Raw genomic sequence first — 22,352 nt, 5'->3', positions numbered from 1 at the left:
GGTTCTGTGGGCTTCACTTGTGTGTAAGGTTCGGCCGCGTGATCCGGAAAGCATCCTGGAGAGTGGTGGTGGCTGGGTAGTGGAGGTAGTGTTGTTGTTATAATGGTAACAACAATGGGCCTCATTTGCCTGACACCAAAAGAGCCCCCAATACAGCAGCATTAAGAATGATGATCAAGGAGAGGCTGATAAAATCTCAGGGAAAAACTAGACTGCCAAAAGGAAGAAAGACTAAAATGACTGTCTGTACTTTCAATGCACATATGCTGGCCTCAGAAGCATCCATTGAGGACCTGATGATGCAAGCGCAGAAGATCAAGTACGACATCATTTGTCTGATTGAAAACGAGAAGGCATCAATCACATCATGCCATTTTTGACACTGGAGAACTGTTCCTCAAAACATGCAATAACAGAGGTGTCGGTGGTGTCAGTGTCCTTGTTAACACTAACTTGGCCATGAGCATTGATTCATTCGAGTGCCTAATAACCCGAATAGGACAATTCTGCTTGAATAGATGTGGTTCACTGCCAGCAGTTTCTATCTTCATCATTATACGACTTCACCAACATACGACTACGATGAAGAAGAAATTGAGAAGATCTACATGGAAATGGAGAAGTTCTATAAAGACGACCACACCTTCTACAAGATCATTGTTGGTGATTTTAATGCCAAGTTAGGACTGAGAAGGTCCTTTGAAGAACTCCACATTGGGTCCCATGTACTAGAATGGAACGAACAGGGTCAGAGACTGTCTGAGTTCACCATCCATGGTATAGCAGTTAGACAAGAAAAAGATATCAAGGGCATACAGATAGGAAAGGAAGAGATCAAGTTATCACTATTTGCAGATGATATGATACTATACTTAGAAAACCCTAAAGACTCTACAGAAAAGCTCCTAGAAACAAGAAGTCGATATAGTAAAGTGGCAGGCTACAAAATCAACACCCAAAGGTCCATGGCTTTCTTATATCCAAATAATGAAAGAGAAGAAAAAGACATTAAAAATAACAATCCCATTCACAATAGTACCTCGGAAAATCAAGTACCTTGGAATCAGCTTAAGCAAAGAGGTGAAGGAACTATACAAGGAAAATTACAAAACACTACTTCAAGAAATAAAGAAGGACACTAGGAAATGGAGACACATCCCCTGCTCATGGATAGGGAGAATTAACATTATTAAAATGACAATACTGCCCAAAGCACTATACAAATTTAATGCAGTCCCTATCAGGATACCCATGACATTTTCCAAAGAAATAGACAAAACACTCCTAAAATTTATTTGCAACAATAAACCCACACGAATAGCTAAAGCAACCCCTGGAAAAAAAGGAGATGGGTGGCGTCACCTTCCCCAACTTCAAACTCTACTGCAAAGCAATAGTAATTAAAACAGTATGGTATTAGGATAAAAACAGACCTGCAGACCAATGGAACAGAGTTCAATATCCTGTCACAGACCCCCAAATACATGGCCACTTAATCTTTGACAAAGGAGCAAGAAATGCAAAGTGGAACAAGGAAAGCCTCTTCAAGTGGTGCTGGGAAAACTGGATAAAAACGAATTCTGACCTCTGTCTAATGCCAGGCACAAAAGTCAAATCAAAGAGGATTAAAGACCTCCATATCAGACATGAATCTATAAGGTTCATAAAAGAAAATGCAGGAAGAACTCTCCGTGACATTGAAGCTAAAAGCATCTTTAAGGACGAAACAGCACTGACCATGCAAGTGGAAGCAAACATAAACAAATGGGACTACATCAAACTAAGAAGCTTCTTCACTTCAAAAAAAAACAGTGACCAAAATGCAGAAATAATCCACAGAATGGGAAAGAATATTTATCCAATACCCATCTGATAAGGGATTAATATCCAGGATATATAAGACACTAGTAGAATTGAATAAGAAAAAACCTCCAACCCCATCAACAAATGGGGAGAAGAAATGAACAGAAGTTTCCTCATAAAAGAAATACAAATGGCCAAAAGGCACATGAAAAAATGCTCCACATCACTAGTCATCAGGGAGATGCAAATCAAAACAACAATGAGATACCATCTCACACCACAGAGACTGGCACACATTCAAAAGAAAAAAAAACAACTAGTGCTGGTGTGGATGTGAGGAAAAAGGGACACTCCTTCACTGTTGGTGGGAATGCCAATTGGTCCAGCCTTTCTGGAAAACAATATGGACAGTCCTTCAAAAACTAGAAATTGAGCTTCCATATGACCCCACAATACCACTTCTGGGAATATATCCGGAAGATTAAAAAAAACACAGTATAAATGACATCTGTACTTATATATTCATGGTAGCACTGTTCACAATAGCCAAAATATGGAAACAACCCGAGTGCCCTAAAACAGATGACTGGTTAAAGAAATTTTGGTACATCTACACAATGGAATACTATGCAGCTGTTAGGAGAGATGAATTAATGAAATTTGCTTATAAATGGATAGACATGGAGAGTATCATGCTAAGTGAAATGAGTCAGAAAGAGAGGGACAGGCATAGAGGGACTGCACTCGTTTGTGGAGTATAAAATAACATCACATGAAGCTGACACCCAAGGACAGCAGATACATGGGCCGGGGATTGCCCCATAGCTGGAAGACTGCTTCATGAGCGGAGGGGAGAAGGCAGGTGGAATATAGAAGGGATCACTAAGAAAATGATGGCTGGAGGAACCAGATGGAATGGGAGATGCATGCCGAAAGTAGATAATGGACCAAACATGATGACCTCTCAGTGTTTGTGTTGCAAGTTATAATGCTCAAAAGTAGAGAGAGAGTATGGGGAATATTGTCTGCCATAGAGGCAGGGGGAGGGTGGGAAAAGGGGGGGGTTTACCCAGGATATTGGTGGTGGGGAATGTGCACTGGTGGAAGGATGGGTGTTTGATCATTGTGAGATTGTAACCCAAACATGAAAGCTTATAACTATCTCATGGTGATTCAATAAAATTTTTTTAAAAAACCTTTTTAAAAAAAGACCATCCATGGTAACTCACAGTTCCAGAAGGCCAAATCTAAACGTTGGACATGGGAGTCTCCTGGTGGAGAGTTCCACAATGAAGTTGACCACATCATATTCAATAGAAGGTTTTGCCTGACTGATGTCACTGTTGTCCCAAAATTCCAATCGGGATCGGACCACCATCTCCTTTGTGCAAATTTCTACTTCACAGAGCGGGGAGAAAGGATTGCAGAATTTAAGTTTAAGAAGAGAACTCCCAAAATGACTACCAACTAGGAGCTCTTTGGCACTATTGCGGCAACGTGAGAAGATGCCGTTGTTGACAACATCAGCGAGGAATATGATCAACTGATTCAACACCTCAATGATTTAGTGAAAAATGCCAAGAGTGGGAAAGCCACACACAGACGCCTGTCTTCAGAAACTCTCGAGTTCATTTGCCAACGTGATTTGGCAAGGGCCTCAGGCAACCACATCCTAATATCCGAGCTTGCAAAGCTGTGCAGAGAAGCTATAAGGGAAGACCTCAAAGAGAGAAGAGCAGCAGTGTTGGCTGATGTGGAAGAAGCCTGGAAAAGTATTCGCAATGCTCGGCTGTCCTTCGCCAACTGTAAGACCAAGCTGTTGGGGTCTTAGCAGCTAGCCTGAGACCCTGGCCAAATCCCCTGCCCTTAGAGACAGAAACAGGCTCTCTTCAAACAGGGCCCCAAGGCCCTGTGCCAGCATTCCACCCAGAAGGGCTCCCTGGTCGAGGAGATAGTGGGATGAAACTTGAAAGTCACCACTTGTCTGAGCTAAGCATACCCAGCCTGGAAGGGAGGGAACATAGATCATCAATTAACATCTGTAAAGGGCCTAGCAAAATGTTTTCTTCAGATACGATAACCAGGTGTCCATCCCACCCACTCCTCCCTAAAATTTCTTCTTTAAATATTAGTATGTGAGCTCAATAAAATGAGAGTTGTGTTGACCTCCAACTCTCCCCTCTCTGCGTGGTTCTTTCTCGGTGTTGGCGGTGTGGGTGACCGCGGTGCGCAGTGGGGCAGGGCAGAGGCTTCTCCCTCTCCCACTCCCTCTCCTATAGGGAGTAAGTCCGGTGGCTGGGGGATCTTACCCCAGTTTGTCAGGGTTGATTGGCCAGGATCCTGACACCAAGCAAGATGACTGCCCTCTGAGGTCCTAATGGATCTATCACATCTTCCAAAAAGTCAATGGAGAGGATTATTCATGACCTGTACTCGGATCTCTTCGACAGCCATGTTCACCTGCACATATACCAAATTCCGCAGGATGGATATGTCATTCTCAATGTCCTCCCTTCCAAAATCTGACACACCATTTTGTCGATAAAGAAGCGTACAGCACAAGGTCCAGACAAGGTCAGACCCGAACACCTGAAGAATCTGCCACCAGTTCTCATCAATACACTGGCTTGGCTCTTAACACGCTACCTGTCTGAATGCAAGGTTCCATCCCAGTGGAAAACCAGCAGGACTGTTCTGTTGTATAAAAAGGGAGAAATCCAGGATATCGGCAACTATTGCCCAATCTTCCTATTATCTGTCGTATACGAGTTGTTCACTCGAGTCATCCTGAATAGAATACACAGAACACTAGACAAAGGATAACCATTCAAGCAAGCAAGGTTCCGAAGGGGATTCAGCACAATAGACCATATCCACACAGTGACCAAACTCATTGAAGTTTCGTGAGAGTTCAAGATGCCTCTCTGTCTAACGTTCATCGACTTAAAGAAGGCCTTCGATTCTGAGGCTGAAGCGATCATCAAAGCCCTGGCCAAACAGGGCGTTCAAACTCAGTATATCAAAATCCTCCTCAAGCTGTATTGTGGAATCACCACCAGGAACTCATCATTCTACAGGGAAGTGATCATTGATGTAAAGAGAGGGGTGAGGCAGGGTGATACCATTTCACCGAAACTCTTCAGTACTGCCCTTGAGAACATCATGCGACGACTGGAATGGGAAAGAATGGGAGGGAAGATAGATGGTTGGCAACTACACCACTTCCACTTCGCTGATGACATCATTCTCATAACAACAAATATTAGCCAAGCGGCACAAATGCTGGCTGACTTTGACTGTGAGTGTGGAAAGATTGGATTACAGCTGAATCTCACGAAGACAATGTTCATGAAAAATGAACTAGTCCCTGACATTCCATTTGCTTTCAATGGAATGAACATCTCCGAATGAAGCAGCTAATTATACCTGGATCGAGAACTCAACATGAGGAAGGACTTGGCACCAGAATTTCGCAGGAGGAAGAGAGCAGCGTGGAACATTTTCAAAAGTGTTGAATAAGTGGTCAAGAAGACAAAGAAACTCTGGCTCCTGGCACAGCTTTTCGACTCCACCATTCTTCCTGCACTAACATACGCCTCAGAAACCTGGGCCCTACGGAAACAGGATGAAAACGCTATTTGGTTATCCCAAAGAGGAATTGAAAGAGCTATGCTAGGAGTATCACATTTCACTCAAGTGAGAGAAGGAATCCGGAGTTCCGACCTCTGTCGATGGTCAAGAATCAGGGACGCTATCTTATTTGCCAAGGTGTCGAAAATCAGATGGGCTAGACACGTAATACGATTCAGAGACAACCGCTGGACTAGAGCTGTTATCGACTGGAATCCACAGGATGTCAAAAGACCACATGGCCGTCCACCAACGAGATGGTCAGACTTCTTCGTCAAAACCCTGAATGAATGATTTGAGGCTCTTCCTTTTCCTGGAGTGAGCAGATATCATTGGACTACACTAGCATGTGACTGGGACAAATGGAGACATTACCGGCGCCTGCTCAAGCAAATTGAGGATCAATGGGATGACAAGTGATACAAGTGATATAAAAATAACGTAATAATTATCTCTGCTTCCTTGTTTATTTTACATAGAATAATCACCTCAAGTTCCATTCATTCGTCCCAAAATGCAAAATGTCACCAATTTTCAGTGACAGTAGAATTCTATTGAGTATACTTATGTCATCTTCCTTATCTAGCCATTTACTCATAGTTTGGCTGCATGCTTTGACTACTGTGAATGGACTGCTATAAACAAACACAAGGGTACAAACTATCCGTTTTTTTTTGTTTTTTTTTTTTGCTTTTTGGTCACACCCGGCAAAGCACAGGGGTTATTCCTGGCTCATGAACTCAGGAATTACTCCTGGCGGTGCTCAGGGGACCATATGGGATGCTGGGATTCGAACCCGGTTCGGCCACGTGCAAGGCAAACGCCCTACCCGATGTGCTATCACTCCAGCCCCCAAACTATCCCTTTGAATTAGTGTTTTTTTAATACCCTTTGTGTTAATGCCAGGAGTGGTATTGCTTGATTATGTGGAATTTTTATTTTTACTTTTTTTTTTTTTTTTTTTTTGCTTTTTGGGTCACACCCAGCGATGCACAGGCGTTACTCCTGGCTCTGCACTCAGGAATTACCCCTGGCCGTGCTCAGGGGACCATATGGGATGCTGGGATTTGAACCCGGGTCGGCTGCGTGCAAGGCAAACGCCCTACCCGCTGTGCTATCTCTCCAGCCCCTATTTTTACATTTTTTAAGAAATTAATACCACTTCCATAGCAGTTGACATTCTCACAACAGTAAACTAGATTTCCTTCTTGTCCCCATTCTCACTAAAACTTTTGTCTCTAATAGTTTGTCTCTTTCCAATTCTCACAGATAGAAGATGATATTTCATTATGGTTTTGATTTTAATATTCCCTAATAACAAATGAGGTTGAACATATTTTTTTTCTGTGTCTGTGTGCTTTCTGTATATCTCTTTGAAGAATGTCTATTCATGTTTCTCTAATACTTCTTTTGCTGTATTTCAGTGTCTGATAACTTATCTTAGTTTTGATTATTATACAGGTAATATTTTTATTTCTCCTTTAATTTTCTTGTTGACCAAAGAATTATCACTACATTGTCTAGTCTTTACAATTTTTTCTCATTTTTCCTTTTCTTATTTATTTCTAGTCTGATACCATATCATTGGAAAAGATGCTTGATATTATTTCAGTCATTGCTTATTTATTAAGTTTTCTCATATAACCCAACATAAACTCTGTCATTGACTGAAATCTACTCATGGACAGTGTAGATTTCATACACAGATTGTAACTGTGTATCTTACTGATTCCATTAAAAAAATAAATATAGGGGCTGGAGGGATAGTACAGCAGGTAGGGTGTTTGCCTAGTTCTATTCCCAGCATCCCATATGGTCCCCCAAGCACCACCAGGAGTAATTCCTGAGTGCAAAGCCAGGAGTGACCCCTGTGCATAGCCAGGTGTGACCCAAAAAGAAAAAAATCATGAAAATAAATAAATAAATAAATAAAATCTATCCTTGAGATTGGTCCATGTACACTTAAGAAGAATGTATATTTAATTGGGGGGCATATAAAAGATTTTGATTGTGTGTATTGATTACTTAAATAACTTCTGTTGATGGCATTATTTTCTCACTTCTTTTTTTGTGAGTTTTATATTTTATTTTCATAAAGTAGTTCACAATAGTTCATTACAGATAATATTCAAACACACACCCCACCAGCGAGAATCTTCCCATAACAATAAGAGGGAAGTGTGTGAAGGCTGTTGTATTTCATTCTGGAACCATTTAAGCCCATATATAAGAGAATATAAGCAAGTATGTTAAAACCAATGTGTGCTACTTCAGGTATATAACTGGGCTAGAATATAAGGGGTTGCAGGGCCGCAAATACAGCCGCACGCTTCAGGAAATACTCCATTGCTCTCTTCCAGGAGCTTTATTTTATAGTCTCTGGATCTTGGCCATTGATGAGATTACATGGCAACGGGGGCAGTTTGTGGGTGTGACTTGCAAGCTACTGAAAAACTGGGGAGCTGAGTGGAGGAGGCCCAGTCCTGATCCGAGCAGGCTTGAAGATCTCAGCCACTAGCCCACATAACTGTGTTTCTCTACCAGTTTCCTCATGGGTGAGGCTCATCTGAGCATGTGGAGAGTGGCTTTGAGCATGACTATAGCTGGGTACTCAAGGTTTCCGGCTTCTGGGGTTCTGCTTGTGGTTGGGAGGGAAACTCAACCCACCCCCCTCCGGAGTGACCTGGTGAAGACAGCCTGGCATGGGGTAGGAGATTCTGCTCCTCACTGATGATCTATCCATAGCTATAAATGATGTGTTATGTTATCCTATAACTAGTATGTTGCTTGCTGTCAATATATCCCTATTCGCAACCATTTTGTATAATAGGGGGCACCTGTGTTGGATGCATTTATTTTAATAATCAGAGTATCTTTTTTCTGGATTGATTCTTGATCACACATATTATTTTTTCTAATTGCCTTTTTTAGTAGAGAGCCTGTTTTATAAGATATGTTAGCATTTCCTGTCCTTTTCTCTGTATTATAGGCCTGAAAACACCTTGCTCTTGCCTTCCACTCTAAAGTTTGTCTTTATATCTAATGTGAAACTGTTGTATGCATAGATGAATTGGTTTTATATTCATCAAGTCATTATGTGTCTTTTGATTGATGAATCACACCATTCACAATGAGGGTGATTTTTGGTTTATGGAGTTCCATGTTATTCTGTCTTTTATTTTTTGGTATATTTTTATTTCTGCTTCAAATTATTATAACTCAATTTCTTTACCTATATAATACTTGTAACTTGTGACTGGAGCGATAGCACAGCGGGTAGGGCATTTGCCTTGCAAGTGGCAGACCCGGGTTCAATTCCTCCGTCCTTCTAAGAGACCCTGGAAAGCTCTCCGAGAGTATCCCACCTGCACGGCAGAGTCTGGCAAACTACTCGTGGTGTATTCAATATACCAAAAACAGTAACAAGAAGCCTCACAATGGAGACGTTACTGGTGCCCGCTTGAGCAAATCGATGAACAACTGGACGACAGTGCTACAGTTCTATTTCTGTTGTTTTTCTTTCATTTTCTTCAGGTGTCTTTCCGATTAATAGTTTGCCCTAGTGATTCTCTTTCTTTGTGGGGTTTTTTTTCTACCAAGTGTCATAGCTCCAGATTTTTGTTTTGTTACCATGGAGATTTTATCATACTTTCAACATCTAAAAAGTCTTTATTGTGCTCAGATCAGCTAATCATCACTTTAATATATTGGTTCTGTCCTTTTACACCGCATTTTATCTTGACATGATTGTTATATATTACTACTATTTTGGTTTTTGTTACTATATTGCTATTTATCCCTTTGCTTGAGATTTTTGTAATCTTTTTTTTTTTTTGTAAAGGAGTCCTTTAAAGCTTCTTATAAAGTAGGTATGTTGATGATAAATTCTTTTAATTTTGTTTGTCAAAAAATAGTATTACTTATCCACCATATTTTAATGAAAATATTGCTAAAATATTACAGGTTCATAGTTTTTTCCCTTATGAAATATGAACTACTTTTCTTCTAGGCTTTAGTGTTTCTGCTGACAAGTCTGAGGAAAGCCTGATAATGGTGCATTTTTATGTTACTTTTTTGTTTTATTCTGGCAGTCTTTGATTTTTTTTTAACACTGGTTTTAGACAACTTAATAAAGTGATATCTTAGTGTGGATCACTTTAGATAGAAATGTCTGGGTGTTCTCTCAACTTTGACAATATCTATGATGAGTTCTTTCCACAGGTTTGTGATGGTCTCAGCTTTATTTCTTTTTTATTTGAATATGATCTCTGCTTGCTTCTCTTTCTCTTCACATTCTGCAACTCTTATAACTCCAATATATACACTTCTAATGGAATGGGATATTTCTCCTAGGATTTATTTAAATTTATCTGTTATGTTTCTCCTTTTCCATTAATTTATTGGAATTCAGTTACCTTCTATTTCCATATTTTTAAAGCCAAATTGAGTCAACCTGTTGTGCTTTCCATATTAAACTGAATTTTATTCAATGTGCTCCTTATTTCTAGTATTGCTGGAATTAAAAAATCTCTTTATTTTAATATTTAATTTTAATTTTTAGCCAAACTAAGTGGCATTTGGGATTCCGCTAATATGTGCTCATGAGACCATGTTGTGCAAAGCATTGAATCCAGGGCTCCAAAAGCAAAGACCTTCAGTTCTTTGTGTTATCTCTGACCCATTTTTAAAAATCCTTTGATTAATTACTCCTTGTACTCTTGAAGCTCTTTTGATATATTTGACTTGTCTCTCCATTTAGTTGAAATCTTGAATTTGCTGAAACTTTGATGGAACCAGAGTATATCAAGTTAAGCAAAATAAGTCAAAGGGATGAGGACAAATAGTGAATGATCTCATTCATCTGTCATGTGTAAAGAAACAAAAAAACGGAATAGACAATATTGCTGATGATAAACCGTTGGCCTATGACTACAAACTCATATTAGCAAGCAGTAAGGAGAGAGGATGGAAGGAAAGAAAATGCTGACAAGAAGTGACTTAGGAATATTGATGGAGGGTTTTGGGTATTTTGGTGGTGGGGTGTGTTAACTGTATACATCAAAACCATAAATGTTCACACTCTATAATACCTAAATCACCTAAACTACTATAAAATTAAAATTAGGTCGCAAAGAGATAGTGCATTGTAGCACTGTCATGCACTTGTTCATTGATTTGCTCAAGCAGGCACTCCTAATGTTTCCATTGTGAAACTGTTACTGTTTTTGGTATATCAAATACGCCAAGCATAGCTTGCCAGGCTCTGCCATGTGGGTGGGATACACTCGGTAGCTTGTCGGGCTCTCCGAGAAGGACAGAGGAATCGAACCCGGGTTAGCCACGTGCAAAGCAAACGCCCTACCCAATGTGCTATTGCTCCCTTCCAGCCCATGTGGTCCCTCAGGTACTGCCAGGAATGATCTTTAAGCTGTAAGCCAGAAGTAAGCCCTGAACACACAAAGCTTCTTCTCCCCCAAAATATTAGGATGAAAAAACAGAGTTTACTTTAAATTTACTAAATAGCAAGATGTGTTAACTAGAAAGAAATTTAAATCCATTGCTAACTCTACTCATTGACTGATTTGAAGATTCAGGAAATTTATCAGTTCTAGAAAAAAACTGTCACTGTCACTGTCATCCCGTTGCTCATCAATTTGTTCGAGAGGGCACCAGTAATGTCTCTCATTGAGAGACTTATTGTTACTGTTTTTGGCATATCCAATATGCCACGGGTAGCTTGCCAGGCTCTGCCATGTGGGCAAGATACTCTCTGTAGCTTGCCGGGCTCTCCGAGAGGGGTGGAGGAGTCGAACACGGGTTGGCCGCATGAAAGGCAAAGGTATATTATACTTAAAAACATATTAATTCCAAATTATTTGTTAAAAAATACACTTTTTATCATATTTCTCCTTTCTTGTTTTATGGTTTCAAGGCAATAGATGGCATATTTTCCTCCAAAAGCATGGTATTCATGATATAGTCAACTAATAAACAAAGCTGATACTGACACCCTTAAGTATTTCAAATGGAACATGCACTAAATAACAATGATCATGTGATCTTGGGTAAAAAGAATCATGGTGTAATAAATATAAATAAAATGTTTTTCTCTCAAACAGTGCTAAGTACACTGCTTTTACTTAATGGTAGTTCTTTAACTATCTGTGAAAAACAGGTTCAAAGTCATCTGTAACAGGATCTGAAGTTTTGCATTGATCATGTAATGAAGATATTTAAACTGTCATTTGCTGGATCTAATTGCTATTCTTGAACTAAAAAGAGGAAGTTATATCCTGTTATTGTTTTTGTTTGTCAGTAAATGATTAGAAAGAACTTCCTGGCCTAGCAATTAAGCTAATTCCATAGTAATTACTTAAATTATATACTAGTGTCTAAGACTCACTGGGGAAAATTGATAGTCATAAATATTTATTGACTAACCAAGACCAACTATTATATACATTTTATAAAATCTCTCTCCAAAGTAAAATATGCAGGAACAATTGTAATAAAAATTGACAAAATATAATTTGATCTAGGTACTCAAGTCTTTTAACATAGTATAACTAGTTTTAAATATCATCATATATATACATTTCAAAGAGTTATTCTATAAGAAATGATAAAATTAGAGATATTTATAAATGCTATTTTTATATGCAATTTAACAAAAACTAGCTCACTGTACCATAAAAAACAATCTATGTTCACTGTTAATATCATTACTTATACACTGTTTCACCAACCACATAATTTACTCAATCATTTATATTCTCTTCTCTTTTCTGGTACCAGCTATTATCAATTATAGTTGTTTACAAATAGCAGCTCATCATGCATAAAAGCATACATTTTTAGGTTTCCTCAATAGAAATATCACTCAAAGTAGATTCAATTATCAGTCAGCACAATGAATGTATTGATTGCAAAATGTTATTGCAAATTTTAAGACCAGTAGAAACATGATCACTTACCAAAAAATAATTTTGATAAATAATTACAAGGTAACAGCTATTTTTAGTAGTGTATCTACGGAAATATATTTTTCTTTTGTTTGACATTACAGAGATGTCTGAAATGAAAATCATTTCTTTAAGATCTTAAAAATTAATGTATAACAAGCTTGACAATGTTTACACTGGAGTAAAAACTTCCCAGGATAAAAATTATTAAACACAAATTATAAAAAGATAGTTGTGAAGCCTAAACTTAACTATATTCTTGTGTGGTATGATTTCTAAAATATTTTAAATAATTACCTATATATAAGTATAAAATAAACATTTGTTAAAGATTTATTTATGTTATTAATGAGGGAAACAAGATGCTATACTTGGTCCTAGGATAGAACACCAAAGACCAGTCCAGATCTCAAAAACTTGTTCTTTTAAGGTGGTCTAAAGTATTGTCCAAGTTTGATTTCATAAATATACAAACACTTAAATATTCTACAAAGGTTATTCTTGAAAATGAAAGAAGGCTAGTCAATTTTATCTTGATGTGTAGCTATTGCATGAGGTAAATTAAAACTCTTTGCTTATAAACAAAAAATATAAGACTCTTTGCTATAGTCAATATACATAGTCATAAAGCGAATTCCTACTCTGGTCAGATTAACTGAAAAGATCATAAGGAAATGCAGCTGAATATTCAATAGCTCTATTGTTCCAGATAATGTTTTCCAATTGTTCTATTGGGTATTTTATCCTAAGAAACCAAGCCTAAGAAATTCACTTCAACAAATACTACCTATAAGATCTATAAATTTGAGTAAAATCTTCTTTCTCAAGGTTTGCAAAGTGCAATGAGATTTCTAGCCTGCCAAATAGTGACATTATTTATAGCCTATAAGCTCTAGAACACACATCAGACCAATTTTCTTGTACTGTTTTATGAGCGTTAGTTTCAGCTGTGAAGTACAATCTTCATTCTTTCATGGTGGACTTGTCAGAACTGATGAAATAAGATTTACTTTTATATATAGCACTTCCAGGTATAGTCTTGGTTGCACAATCAATTTCCGTATATGTCCTTGTAAAAGGACGATTCCTATCGAACAAGTACAATTAACTACAGTGCCATAAAAAAAAAAAAAAAAGATAAAAGACCCAGGAACATGTTCCTAAATTTTGGAGCCCTGAAGAAAATAATTTTCGGATTAAAAAAATGTTCATTTCAATGTGCAGAAACATTGTCTACTAAATTAACAGAGGGACAGAGACCAAGAAAGAAGTATTCTCTCATATACTCAAACAGAAAATATGAACACCAAAATTAGTAACATTTATAATCACCTACTTAAATTTTAGATGTTTGGTCTGCTCTTTTTTTGTGTAGATGCCCTTCTCAGAACTAAAAAGCAGACTGAAAATGCTGACTTTTCCAGTGCAACTTTTAGTATGCTTCACAGATATCTAAGCAGTGACACTTGAAGAGTTTTATTCCATACCATTTACATCAGTATTTTTAAATATCAAAAGTTAAGAGTATATGACATTATATACTCATTTTCTAGTGCTGCATAATAATTTGGCATTTAAAGAAATAATATTTTATTTATTTTCTCACAGTTCTGTATTTCAAAAGTCCTGTTGGAGGCCTGGCATGTGCTACGCAGTACAGCACATGCTTGCATGTATGGAGCTCTGATTTGATCCCTAGCACCACAAAACAAAACAAAAAAAGCTCACTCTTTCTACAGGCCTCTTCCCTGGAAGCATAATAACAACACGAGAAAGTTCTGGTGGGCACACTTAAGTCAATGTCAAGGATCCTACAATGCTGAAATAAAGGTGTTGCTTGGAATGTGTGCTTACCTGGACACTCTGCTAAAGAATCACACCTTCAGCAACTTTAGGTTACTTACAGCACGAGAACACTTTCCATAGGCTGCTTTAGAGTTATCACTAGGGCCCACTCTCTGAAGACTTTCTGTATTTGTTACATAGCTTCCTCCTTTTACAAAGTAGCTGTAGTAAATCAAATCCTTTTTGATTTATTTATTCCTGATTTTCCCTTCTCTACAAGTCGGAGAAAATGATGTGCTTTTGAAGAAATCCTATGGTTATATTAGGCCCAACTAGATATTCTCCTGTTTCAGGTCAACATATTAGTAAATTTAAGTACCTCTGAAAATTCCATTGATTCCGTGATGTAACAAATATAAGTGAAAACTTATATTTGCAGTCCTGGAGTCAAGAAGGAAAATTTTGGGCATGTGGTAGCATGGGAATAAGATTCTGGTGACCACAAAGGTCTAAGTTTTAATTTGAAGGCAGAATTTTCAACATAAACAAAAATTTTGAAAATACAATTTGATGATATGACTGAAAGTTATGATTGATTTATCATAAAAAAGCAAAACACAAGAGAGTAAACCTTCTATCACGGAGTCACATAACTATTTCACATGGATTTGATACATATTTCATCTAAGTAAAAGAGCATAGTGTGGACAATGTGAGGATTTCAAAGTCTTCCTGTAAAGCATGAATACAAAATATTTTTATTAGTAAAATTTTCTTTTTCAGTATATAATTGTATTTGGGGACCAGAGAGATAATACAGTGTTTAGTGCGTCTGCCTTGTACATGACAACTCTGGTTCAATCCCTGGCACCACAAATGATCCACTGAGCACCACCGGGAGTGATTCTTAGCACATAACAGGGAGTAATTCCTGAACACTGCTATGTGTGATGATAAAACCAGAAAACAAAATATATTAAAACAGGGTGGGTAAACTTAAGATGTATGGCATAAATTGATACATATATATATATATCACAAAATAATTACCTCAATAAGTTTAGTTTGGATATCCATTACCTCACACAGGGTTGAAGTTTAGTTTTTTTTTTTATTTTTGTCATTGAATATAACATTAACTATAGTCATCATGTTATTGTATAAGATTCCCATCACATATTCATCTTATAACTGGAAATTCATTCCCTTTGATCAACACCTCCCATTTCCTTCATCTTTCAGTCTCTAGAAATCACCATTCTACTCTCGGAATTTGGTTTTGTTTGAGTTGATATATAAGTGATATGGTTTTAGATTATAACATTATTGTTCATGTTTGTATATATTATAAAATGGTCATGTAATTTTAGTTAATATCCAGAGTTTGGTATTTTTTTACTTTATACATATAAATGAGATCATGTAGTATGATTTCCTCTCTAAGTATTCTTTTGTGGTTTCCAAATAAAATTCCATATTTATTTTCTCTTTCTTTGGAAATTGGAATCTTGAAAAGGATCATAGAGATTTTATAGAAAGCTTTGGATAGTATGTAAATTGTAATAATATTAGTTGTTATTTACAAGTTTGGGTTACCTTTCCACTTATTTGCCGCCTTTGATTTCTTCCTTCTTTTTTATAGTGTCCAATGATCAGTATTCAGTTCTTTCACCTGTTAATGGTAAGGCAAGAAAAACATAAAAATAAAACATTTCCTGTTGGTTACTATCTCTATGAAATTTCTATTTGCCCTTAGTGTGTGTAACCATGTTGTCTAGGTACTGTGGTGTCTTTTCACATCCTACAGATGAGGACATTAGGATCATTGGTTTGCCTGCCTTGGTCCACTCAAGTGTTTGCATATGAGGATGGCTGTGATGGAAGGAAACTCGGTGCCGGGTTTGGTTCCACCTGTGTACCGGAATCTACTGAATAGGCTCCAGGCTCCAGGTAACTGAAACTCTTAACTGGGATGAGTAGACTAAAATGAAATAATTAATAGATTATTATTAAATATTATGCATATTTTTTTGCGTTTTTTACTTAGAAGTTATGTGATATATTTTAATCATACTATGCTCAGTAGGGTTGGAGAGATAGTACAATGGGTAGGGTGCTTGCCTTGCGTAGGGTAGACCCATATCTCTATCACCACCAGTAGTAATTCCTATGTGCAGAGCCAGAAATAACCCTTGAGCACAGCTAGGTGTGAACAAAAATAAAAAATAAAATAAAAATAAAAATTCTACAGGTTACATCAATGAGCCCATAGTAAAATTTGTTTTGTTAACATCCTAAGTTTTCCATTTCCAAGAGTGTAAACTATTAAATGACCAGTTAATATCTATATAGAGAAATGTTCTGAATATTACAAATAAATTACCTCTTCACATTTTTGAAGCATTTGAAGTCATTAAAATGTTAGCATGAGAATTTTTACATTTCATATTATACCTAAATCTAACACAGTGGCTGGGTTAGAAAACATCTTTTTCCTTAGCCACAGATTTCCTGATACAACCTTGCTTCTTCCACTGATACATGGATAATTAAAGAGAAAAATGTTGCTAAAGGTTTAGCCATACTCTTTTCCATTTTGAGTTCCTGTTGTTGCCATCACACACACAAAAAACATTATTTTCTTTTCCAGGACATCTATGTAATAACAATTTATTTTCTAGAATAACTCCTTTGTTAAAAGGAAGAGATGTTGTCCCCACAAACTTCTATTTTGTCATCCTGCATTCTCTTCTTGTCTGTATCTTTTATTTTCAATTCCCTTTTGAATTATCCCTTTATAGGATTCGCAAAGTACAAGATGCCCTACATAGGAGTAAAGCAAATACTGTTGTATTAAGTTTAAGGACTACATGTTTTAAATGCTCATATATATATACTGAGAGTCCATAGGTACGCATTGCTATGGAAAAAGGCAACATTATCATTCTAAAAGTTGACACTGTTAATTACTCTCATTAAAGCAGTCAGCTATAAATACTGCTTAAGCAGTGCTAATAAAATAAACCAAAATCATTTGTGGTTTTATACCCTATGTTTTTATGAATGCTATCCAGAATTCATTGTGAAGATAGTAATCATGAGAAAAAGTAATTTATGCAAGGTACAATTCAGAGTCTCTTAAAAGAATATGTGGCATTAGACTTGTTCATTAACTTTCCTCAGTAATCTGTATTTGAAATAATCGCTTGTGAGATGCTTATCAAGTTTACACGATGTAATTACTGAAAGAGAAAATGAATTAGCCATAGACAATATTCAAATAAATGAGTCTGAGTGTTACCAAAACACTCATGGATATTAAAATGTTAATTTAATAGCATTTTCTCAAATTATACAATATTAATTTTTCTTTTGTTGGTTTACAATAATGTAAAAATTAGAGCTGGGGAAATAGTACAGGAGTTAAGCTTCCTGTCTTATAGCCAACCCAGCTTGGATCCCTAGTTCCACATGGTCCCCCAGACATCACCAGGAACAACCACCAGAGCACAGAGATGGGAGAACAGCTGAGCACCACTGTGTGTGGCCAACCCCCATTCAAGTAAAAGTCAGGGCTGGAAACATAGCACAGGGATTAGGTACATTATCTTATGTGCATGCAGACATGGTTTCTTCCTTCATAGTACATGACTCCCCAAGCATCCTTGGAGGCTCCAAGCACTGTAGGGGTGGCCTAGGTAATGCCCAGTAATGCAGTGCTAGCAGAGCCTTGCATCCTCAGGCTAACATTGAACCACTGGCCCAGTTGATTGAGAATCACTGGGAGTGGCCCCAGATCTCCTGCTTACCATTTGGGAGGTCACATCCCCACCCCGCCCCCCAAAATTTATTTTCTCTTTTGTTTGATTTGGTTAGTGGGTCACACCTGGTGGTGCTCAGGGATTACTCCTGACAGGATTCTGGGAATGAAATGCAATGCTTCAGATTGAACCCATGTAAACTCATGGAAGTCAAGTGTTCTGCCTGCTGTACTATGACTCTGGCACTCAAAATTTCTTTTTAAGTAAAAATTTGTCATAGCTTGTAGTGTGTTGAACCCTTCACTGCAGCACGCAATAGATCAAGTTTACAGTGCTTTTCAAATAACATAACAAAAAAATCTTTATTTGCTTGCTTGTTTGTTTGCTATGCTTAGGGCTTACTCCTGGGTATACTCAGGAATCACTTCTGATGGTACCCACCATACTTAACGCCAGGGATTGAACTCAAGACAGTAGCATGTAAGACAAGCGCCTTAATCCCTGTACTCTCTCTCTCTCTCTCTCTCTCTCTCTCTCTCTCTCTCTCTTTCTCTCTCTCTCTCTCTCTCTCTCTCTCTCTCTCTCTCTCTCTCTCTCTCTCTCTCTCTCTCTCTCTCTCTCTCTCTCTCTCTCTCTCTCTGGCCACTGATTTCTAGGAATCTGGGGGTGAAAACAGTACCTCATGGAATACTGCAGCCAGAAAACTCAAATGCTTCTTAGGGTTGACAAAAACTATAGGGGCCAGAGAGATAGTACATAAGGTAGGGCACTAGCCTTGCCTGTGGCCTATGTGGATTTTATTCCCTCACGCCCCATATGACCCCTTTAGACTCACTGGAGTGACACTGACCACCCAGCAAGGAGTACATGTTAAGCACCACTGTGTGTGGCCCAAAAAACAAAACAAAAAAGCATGAACTATAAGAAATTCACAGGGCCAGGGCCAGGAGGACTAGTCAATGATAATAAACTTGCCACAATATATGGGGGACAAAGTACAGTTAGGCTAGGGAAGGGACCAGGACCAGTATGACAATAGCTAGATATGATCACTCTGGACAAGAAGTGAATGTTGAAAGTAGGTAAAAGGATATACACAATAACATTTTAATGTCTGTATTACAATCAATAATGCCCAAAAGGAGAAAGAGAAAGAGTGAGAGAGATTAAAAAGTGTCTGCCACAGGGGCCGGGAGGGGTGCAGGAGGGAAACTAGGAACATCAGTGGTGGCAAATGTACACTTGTGAAAGGACAGGTGCTGGAACATACTGTGACTGAAAACCAATCACAAACAACTTTGTAACTGTGTATTTCATTGTGATTCAGTTTTAAAAAATTTAAAAGAAATGAAGGAAATACACACCTCTTTCTTGAGTGATTTTCCCCCTCCCATGACTAAGTCAGTAAATATAAGTAATCGTTGTTACTATATATATTTGTCATTCATTCCCAAGTGTTGTCAGTATTTACTACATAGAAATCAGGATGGTAGGTATTTTGAGTGCATCTGCATAAAAATTTCCTAAGTGTTAATATTGACAGAAGATACAAACAGGAAAACAAATGCAGTTTGGGGGCAGTAGCTTGTTTGTTTGTTTGTTTGTTTTTTACAATTCTCTGAAAACTCTAATTTTTAGGAGTTACGTGAATTCAAAATAATTTTATTTGTTTGAAGGGTCTTTTGGGTGTCATGCCTAGAAGTTTTTAGAGGCAACTCTCAGCTCTGTGCTCCCAGAGGCCACGCATGCAATGCCAGATACTTGAACTCAGCATCCCTGCACCCAAAGCATGCACTTAAGCCTTTGAGTCATACCTTCAGCCTCAAGCATAGGTTTTTTTTTTTCCTTAAAGAAATATTTTATTGAACCACCATGAAAACAAGAAAAAAAATACAAAGCTTTAAGGTTTAAGTCACAGTCAAATACTGATTAAACCACCATCCCTTCACCAGTGCACCCGTTCCACCACCAAGAACCCCAATACAACCCCTCCCACCCCACCCCCCATATAAGTAGCTAGTGATATTCCCATTATTCTCTATATATATTTAAGACCAGCTCTATGGAGGAGGACCATTTGACCTGGTTTATAGGAGGAGCACAACATATTAATTATTGAAAAGAAATATTCCAATTACAATTTAGCTAAGGACTTGAGCGATAACACAGCGGGTAGAGCATTTGCCTTGCACACAGCCAATCCAGGTTTGATTCTACCTTCCCTCTCAGAGAGCCCTGCAAGCTACCAAGAGTATCCTCATGGCAGAGCCTGGCAAACTACCCGTGGCATACTCGATATGCCAAAAACAATAACAAGTCTCACAATGGAGACGTTACTGGTGCCCGCTCAAGCAAATCAATGAACAAGGGAAGACAGTGCTACAATTTAGCTAATGAAGTTACATAAAAAGTTCTATGCATATATTCAAATCCCCCCTTTATTTTGGCGAGAATTTGAAGAATTCAAGCTTTAATTACAGATTAGTTAGGGGTATTGATGATAGCATCTTTCTTACCTATGTTATTGGCCAAAGACAGAGCATCACTTTGCCTTAAATTCAAACAACCCCTCTTCAGTTTAAACCAAGATAGCAGAAGACATCTTAACCATGGGTAGTCATCACACAGATACTTCCCTTTCATTTCTTTTCTCTTTGCCTCCGAGAGAAAATGTTATTAGATTTCGATTAGGTCTTCACTTTTCAGTTCTTCTATCTTCAAAGTCTCAACCCTTGAATACCATGCTGACTTTCAGGATCTTCTAACTTCCAATCTTGAAAAGATGAGCTCAGAAGTAATATTTTAGAAGCATTTCTTGCTGTAAACTAGCTAAAAAAAAAATGGGGCAAGGGACCCGCAGAGATCTGGAATTCAGAAGCCTTGTCCCGAATTCCTATTCTGGGATGCTCTCTTTCAAGGATTGTTGCCTTATCTGACCCTGGTTAATGGTCATTGTTTCAGATATCTCCAAGTCCCACTGTTTCCTTCAGTGATTCTTTATGTTTTTTCCTGCCATTCTCCATTCCCAAATAATTTCCAAGCCAGTCATAGATTTGCTGCTGGCTTAATTACTGAATGCAAATTCACAGAACAAAGAGTCCTGAAAGGGGCAAGGCTGGGAGAACAGATGTGAGGCTTGAGGAAACCAGGCCTCTGTGGGGAGGAGAAGCAGCTTTCCTAAGTCTGGCGGAAAGGTTCAAACGTCCCTCCCGAACTGTGTAAAAAGTACCGCAGTAAAGTCGGGATCACCAGAGATTAAAACATCAAAGGCACAGAAATGCAAACATCTTCCACTGGTAGCTTTTCCTTTCACTGCCGTTTGGCAGAATCAATGGATGTATCTTGCCAACACCGAGCTCTGAGAGGGTAAGTCAGTTTGTGGGGAACCCCCAACACAGAGCCCCAGTATGGAGTTGGCCTTACCAACATCCTCTGCCACCTTGATGGGAAAGGAAAACTACCCAGCGGCTGCTGGATGATTACATTTGTACCAATATAAGAAGCTCAGATGAAAGTCCTTCTTTTTTTAACCAATGAAACTTGCCCTAATCTCCGCAATTATTAAATTAAATTTCTAATTTTATTACATTTCCGATCAAATTTTAGAAGCATAATATGAAATACTCCAGATACACTAAAACCCTTGAAAAGCCTCCGTATAGTTACATAAATTTTCAGTGTTTACTAGCTATTACACTCAGAAAAATCCATCTCCCTGTCCACTCAATTCAATTCCATGTCTACACAAATGAAAACCTACACTGTCTGCAAAATACTTCTGATGTAGGCAGTTAGACAGGGAAGGGCCTCATGGCAATGAAACTCGTGGGAAATAATAAAGCCGCCAGACCCAAAGCTGCAAAGAGACCACCTTGTGAGCTCAGGCCTGATAAGACTTTCACCAGGTGCTGGCAACAGACCAAGAGAAGGCTGTTCCTCCCCCCAAGAGAAGCTTCAGCAAGAACAAAGGTCAGGAAGGGAATTTCAAAGAGGACATTGACCACTTCCAATTCTACTCCCTTGGCAACTAGCCTAGCAACAGGCTTTTACCTAGGTAGAAGCACCACACAGGGGTAAATTGGAGAAACCCTATAAAAGTCATCTTGAAGAAAGGAAGGGAGCGCATATGCTGCCTAGCCCATATGCTGCTTGTGCCCATGTGGCGGAGCACGTGTGGCACCTGAGCACATGTGGTGCCTGCATCTCTGCTCTTGAGATGTGAACTGGGGGGCTCTCTGCCTTTGGAGAAGCCTGTGTTGTCTCTCTTTTAATTTTTAATTTTTTTTTTAATGGAATCACCATTTGGAAAGCTACAAAGCATTCAGGCTTAAGTCTCAGTTATACAATAATTGAACACCCATCCCTTCACCAGTGCACATATTCCACCAAGAAGAACCGCCGTATACCTCTC

This window comes from Sorex araneus, chromosome X (assembly GCF_027595985.1).
Source record: "Sorex araneus isolate mSorAra2 chromosome X, mSorAra2.pri, whole genome shotgun sequence".
NCBI lineage: Eukaryota > Metazoa > Chordata > Mammalia > Eulipotyphla > Soricidae > Sorex > Sorex araneus.
The sequence above is the reverse complement of the archived record's forward strand: the minus strand, read 5'-3'. Positions refer to the sequence as shown.